Genomic DNA, 6,290 nt, shown 5'->3' with positions numbered 1-6,290 from the left:
TGAAGAGCTGGAGGCAGCTAAAGTCGAGAGGTGGCGGTATGAGGAGGCAGCACGGAAGCAGGAGAAGGATTGGGCTACACTACGTGGGAGGAGATCGACAGGTGGGCGATCGACCCCAAGGAGAGTCGGAGCCGGCCTGGGATTTTCTGGCGCAGTGTGAGGAGGGATACCGGCGAATGGAGGCAGCACGACGACGCGGTAGGAAGCCTGTTAGTCAAGCCCAAACATTTCTTGGGGGGGGGGGGCTAAAGGGTAGTGTGGCGAAGTCAGGTAGGAGACCTGCGCCAACTTCCGATCTTACCGTGGAGAGCGAGAGCGGGCAGAACCACTGTTATGCGGTAGAGCGCACGGTGTCTCCTGTACGTGTGCATAGCCCGGTGCGGGTTATTCCACCTCCCGCACTGGCAGGGCTAGAGATTGAGTATTGAGCCGGATGTCATGAAGCCGGTCCAACGCATCTGGCCTCCAGTGGCGTTCCTCGGGCCGGCATACATGGCACCAGCTTTACGCATGGTGTCCCCGGTTCGCCTACATAGCCCAGTGCAGGTTTTCCACCTCCCTGCACTGGTCGGGCTACGGGGAGCATACAACCAGGTAAGGTTGGGCAGGCTCAGTGCTCAAGGGAGCCAGTACGCCTGCATGGTCCGGTATATCCGGCGCCCCCTCCCACCCCAGCCCAGTATCACCAGTGCCTACACCACGCACCAGGCTTCCTGTGCGTCTCCAGAGCCCTGTTCCTCCTCCACGCACTAGCCTATGGTGCGTGTCTTCAGCCCGGTACCACCAGTTCCGGCACCCGCAACAAGCCTCTTTGTACGTCTCCAGAGCCCTGTTTCCTCCACGCACTAGCCCTATGGTGCGTGTCTCCAGCCACATTACCACCAGTGCCTACACCACGCACCAAGCCTCCTGTGCGTCTCCAGAAGTCCTGTGCGTCCTGTTGTGCTACTGCACTAGCTAAGAGGTGCGTGTCTTAGGTACTCCAGTTCCGGCACCAACGCATGGGTCTGAATAGTGCTCAAGCCGGCCAGAGTCTGCGTTGCACAGCGGCAACAAAACTGCCGTTGCCCAACGGCCGGTCTGAGCTGTCCGTCTGCCAAGCGCCGCCTGATGCCGCGTCTGTCCTGAGCCTTCAAAGCCGCCCAGTCTGTTACTGAGTCTTCAAGCCGCCGTCCTGTACTGAGCCTGCAAGCGCCCGTCTGTACTGAGCCTTCAAAGCCGCCCGTCCTGTCCTAGCCTTCAGAGCCGTCCGCCAGACAGGAGCCGCTTGAGCCGTCCGCCAGACAGGACCCGCTAGACGCAAATTCCGCCAGATCAGGAGCCGCTAGAGCCTTCCGGCCAGTACAGGAGCCGCCAGAGCCTTCCGCCAGACAGGAGCCGCCAGAGCCTTCTGCAGCCATGAGCCGCCAGAGCCGCCCGCCAGCCATGAGCAGCCAGAGCCGCCCGCCAGCCATGAGCAGCCAGAGCCGCCCGCCAGCCATGAGCAGCCAGAGCTTGCCCGCAGCATGAGCAGCCAGAGCGCCCGCCAGCCATGAGCAGCCCAGAGCCGCCGCCAGCCATGAGCAGCCAGAGCCGCCGCTAGCCATGAGCAGCCAGAGCCGCCAGCCAGCCATGAGCAGCCCAGAGCCGCCAGCCAGCCATGAGCAGCCAGAGCCGCCAGCCAGCCATGAGCAGCCAGAGCCGCCAGCCAGGCATGAGCCAGCCAGAGCCGCCAGCCAGCCATGAGCATGCCAGAGCCGCCCGCAGCCATGAGCAGCCAGAGCCGCCCCAGCCATGAGCAGCCAGAGCCGAGCAGCCATGAGCAGCCAGAGCCGCAGCCAGCCATGAGCAGCCAGAGCCGCCAGCCGCCATGAAGCACCAGAGCCGCCAGCCAGCCCTGAGCAGCCAGAGCCGTCAGCCAGTCCGGAGCTGCCCCTCCGTCCGGAGCTGTCCCTCAGTCCGGAGCTGCCCCCTCAGTCCGGAGCTGCCCCTCATCCGGTATTGCCCTCCAGTCCGGTATTGCCCCTCATTCCGGTATTGGCCCTTAGTCCGGTGCTGCCCCCTTAATCCGGTGGGGTTTAATTTGGAGGGTGGTCATTAGGAGGAGGTTTACAGAACAGAAGATTGACTATGGTGGGGTGGGGACCACGTCCTGAGCCAGAGCCGCCACGTCGACAAGATGCCCGCCCAGAATTCTACTGGATACCCTCCCCTAGTACTTTAGGTAGTTGCGCTCCGGAGTGTCGCCCTTGGGGGTGGGGGGCGAGTTCTGTCCACCCGTATACCTTTTGTTCCTTCCTGCCTGATGATCAAAGACCCCGGGATTGTTTTTTCTCACTCTCTCCACTTGCTAACCTCTATAAGACTCATTATCCGTTATTTCTGAAGTGTAGTAGGTTCTGAAGCGTTGAATTACGCAATTGCGTGAGTTCCGTGTAGGGTCGTGTGCCAAGATTCTACGCTGCTTTTCTAGTTGTTATGTGTTATTCATATAGTCGAATTTAAAGGCAAGTATCAGTGGTCCTTATTAGGAGTTTCTGTAGGATAGTTGGTATTAGTCAATCAGGGACAGGTGTTTTACGTTTCCTCTGATTGAGAACCATATTAAGGTAGGTTGTTCACACTGTTTGTTTGTGGGTGATTGTTCCTGTGTCTGTGTATGTCGCACCWCACGGGACTGTTTCGTTTTCGTTCGTGTATGTGTTCGTTCCTGTTAGTACGTTATGTTCTCTAGTTCAGGTTTGTTCACATCGTTTATTGTTTTGTAGTTATCCAAGTGTTCTTCGTGTTCGTCTTTATTTAATAAATTCATCATGTATTCCACCTACGCTGCATTTTGGTCCGATCCTTCTCGCCTCTCCTCGACCGAGGAGGAGGATTATGAAAGCCGTTACACATCTCTTGGCGCAAAGAACGGAAAATTCCAAAAGTCCCAATAAACGTTGAATAAACGGATCAAAGGCGGTTGAAAAATCCTACTTTATGATGTTTTTATCATATGTATCAAATAAAATCAGAGCCGGAGATATTCGCCGTGTATACCGAACGCTTTTCAGAAGACAATGTCGAGATCCCCCGCGTGCCGTCGAAATGTGACAAAATACCGGACCTGTCACTCCAAAAGCTCTCATTCGGTCTCAGATTAAGCTAGACACCCCATTCAACCTTCCACTGCCTGTTGACATCTAGTGGAAGGCGTATGAAGTGCATACATATCGAWAAGTAAAAGCCAGTTGAATAGGCAGGCCCTGAAACAGAGCCTCGTTTTCWGATTTTTCACTTCCTGTATGGAAGTTTGCTGCCAAATGAGTTCTGTTTTACTCACAGATATAATTCAAACAGTTTTAGAAACGTCAGAGTGTTTTCTATCCAATAGTAATAATAATATGCATATTGTATGATCTAGAACAGAGTACGAGGCCGTTTAATTTGGGCACGATTTTTTCCAAAGTGAAAACAGCGCCCCCCTATTGACAAGAAGTTAAAACATTGACTGAATAGTATAATATATTAATGTGCGTAAAACAAATTAATGAGGATTTATTTATCTTCTGTTGTACCGCCCTCTGCTCCTTGCCATAGCTATGTCTTTGAAATTACCAGGGGACTTTTCATCCATGTCTGACATGCAATATGCATAATATTTGCATATGTGTAATACTAATAAATATTTGGCTTAATAACTGCCATAAGTGGGGTTTATTCTGTAAACTACAGGTTACTCTCGAACTGTCTTACACAACATTGGTACAGGTGCTGAATTCCCATGGATCATATGTAACTCACTGGGCCAATCCAGAGGACGAGTTTGTGGGCTATGGGTTCAGAGACTGTGGCATTGTTCACTCCCTTTCTCACTACTGAATAGGACTAGGCAATATGTTAGGAACTAGGTGAAGCTCTATTGCTTACAGTTTATGTCCAGATTCTAGTGTATCTGAGAAATGTAGAAATACACATACATTGGTGAAAGGTGAGTGGAAAGTAAGGTGAAGGCCATGTGAATTGTTCTAGGAAACACACCTGTTGTCGCAGTCTGCCGGCGATCAGGCCCCCCAACCATTGGTTGGCAGTTTCTAATTTCTTCTCTATCATCCACAGCGGTCATGGAGGACCAATGAGAAAGTGTGTGTAATCAAGATGGGCGGGGCGTCCCTGAGGACTAGGGTTTAAAGTAGGATGTGCCATGCTGTCGCCAAGCAGACGACGTATCAATCAACATGATTCCCATTGTTCTGGCCTCAGTGCTCATCGCTTGCGGTAAGTGTCAGCCTCTATGTGTGTGGACATCAGACAGAGACTCCAACTGCAGTCCTGGAAAGCTGAAGGGTGTGCAGGCTTTTGCTCGAGCACAACACTGACACACCTGATTCAACTATTAGTCCAGACTGTTAGTCCAGAATAATGTGCACTGTAGCTCTCCAGGACCAGAGTTGGTGACGTCTGAGTTAGAGAGAAAGACCTGACCCTGATTGTCTCTCTGTCTACCCCCCTAGCCTTTGGGTGCGGCACCCCTCCCATTGAGCCTCTGACCACCCGTGTGGTCAATGGAGTGGACGCCAAGCCCCACAGCTGGCCCTGGCAGGTACACTGACACCCTTATCTCCCTCTCTCTATGTACAATGATTATAATACTGGATTGCATTTATATAGGTCACTTTTGACCATAGGTCGTTCTTCACACATCTTATGTATCTGTATGAGTAACTCGTTCTATCCAACCTCAGTATTTCTCACTCTCTCTCTCTCTCTCTCTCTCTCTCTCTGGCGTCCTCTTTCTTTCCTTTCTTTTTTTTTTCTCTTTCTTTCTTTCAGTTTTTTTCTTTCATCTCCAGATCTCTCTGAGATATATGAGCAGGGACGGTTTTGTAGTGGCAGACGGACACCTGGTGGTGGGATCCTTGATGTGCCACCAACTGGTCATGACCGGCTGCGCCTGTATCAAGTAAGAGCGGCTACACATTACCCATTACGCGCAATAACAGTACATACCAGAGACGCTTCGCACATCACAAAGCTCACACACACACACCAACAGACACACACACTACGACACCACCACACATCACACACACACACCAACACACACCCACACACACACACACACACGAACTGACACCACACACACAACAACCATACAACCACATCACACACACCACATCACACACACAGCACCACACACACACTAAACACACACACAGACACGCACACAGGGACATAGCTTCGGCTCATATTATGCTCGTGATCACTAGGCAATAATTCCAATCCCTCCCAGCCACCAGCTGTCCTTTACAGAGTGTTCGTTGAGCGACACCTGGTTGAGACTGAGGAAGGCTCACCTAGGCCTATCATCCCTTGAGCAAGCTTGTTGTCCATAGAAGAAGTGGCACCATCTTTTGTGGCACTTTGGGAAATGAGTACGGCTCAAATAAGACAGTCCTAGCACAACAAACCTTGAATGTTACACTAGAAACAGACTTGATGGTTGCTAAGGGTTCAGCAGCGAATGGAAGAAAGCAAAGCTATTTTTTTTTGTCTTTACCTAAACAAACTGATATGTAGAGCATTATGAGTAGCCTTATATACTTATATACTTGCAGTACATACAATTAAACTGGGCTGACTTTCAGTGGCATCACCTGTCTATCCTTTCCTCTACAACGTCCACTACCGTCTCTCTTCTCTGCTCGGCTTCCTCCTCTGTCTTGATTGACCAGAAATGACATTGCCCTGATCAAGTTGCTTGAGCATGTGCACCCTGACTTGACCTAGTGCAGCTTGGCTGTATCCCTGCTGCTGGACTGTGCTGGACAACCAGTACCTGCTGTTACGTCACTGGCTGGGGAAGGGTCTACATAGCCTGCGTGTGTGTGTGTGTGTGTGTGTGTGTGTGTGTGTGTGTGTGTGTGTGTGTGTGGTGTGTTGGGTGTGTGTGTGGTGTGTGTGTGTGTGTGTGTGTGATGTGTGTGTGTGGTGTGTGTGTGTGTGTGTGTGTGTGTGTGTGTGTGTGTGTGGGTGTGTTTGATGATCATTTCATGTGTGTTCCTGTAGGTAACTAGCTGCAGTTGACATGTGTGTGTGTTTATGCCGGAGGCCCCATTGCTGATAACCTGCAGCCAGCTCTGATGCCGTGGTGGACCACGCCACCTGCTCCAAGCCGACTGGTGGGGCATTGCTCTCAGGACCACCATGGTGTGTGCGCGGAGGAGATGGCATTGTCGCCGGCTGCAACGTGAGTAAGGTCCTGGGGGATGTGAGAGGCAGAGAGAAACCAGAGTAAACGAGTTTTAACAGAAGATATAACAGAGACA

At 51.7% G+C, this 6,290-nt stretch overlaps 1 pseudogene; it reads left to right on the top strand.

The window, feature by feature from the left end:
- Nucleotides 1-4,186: 4,186 nt before the first annotated feature.
- The window catches only part of LOC111958114 (chymotrypsin-C-like), a 5,707-nt pseudogene continuing 3,603 nt past the window's right edge, over nt 4,187-6,290 (top strand).

Source organism: Salvelinus sp. IW2-2015, linkage group LG33 (assembly GCF_002910315.2).
Source record: "Salvelinus sp. IW2-2015 linkage group LG33, ASM291031v2, whole genome shotgun sequence".
Classification (NCBI taxonomy): domain Eukaryota; kingdom Metazoa; phylum Chordata; class Actinopteri; order Salmoniformes; family Salmonidae; genus Salvelinus; species Salvelinus sp. IW2-2015.
This window is presented reverse-complemented; position numbering and strand designations above follow the sequence as displayed.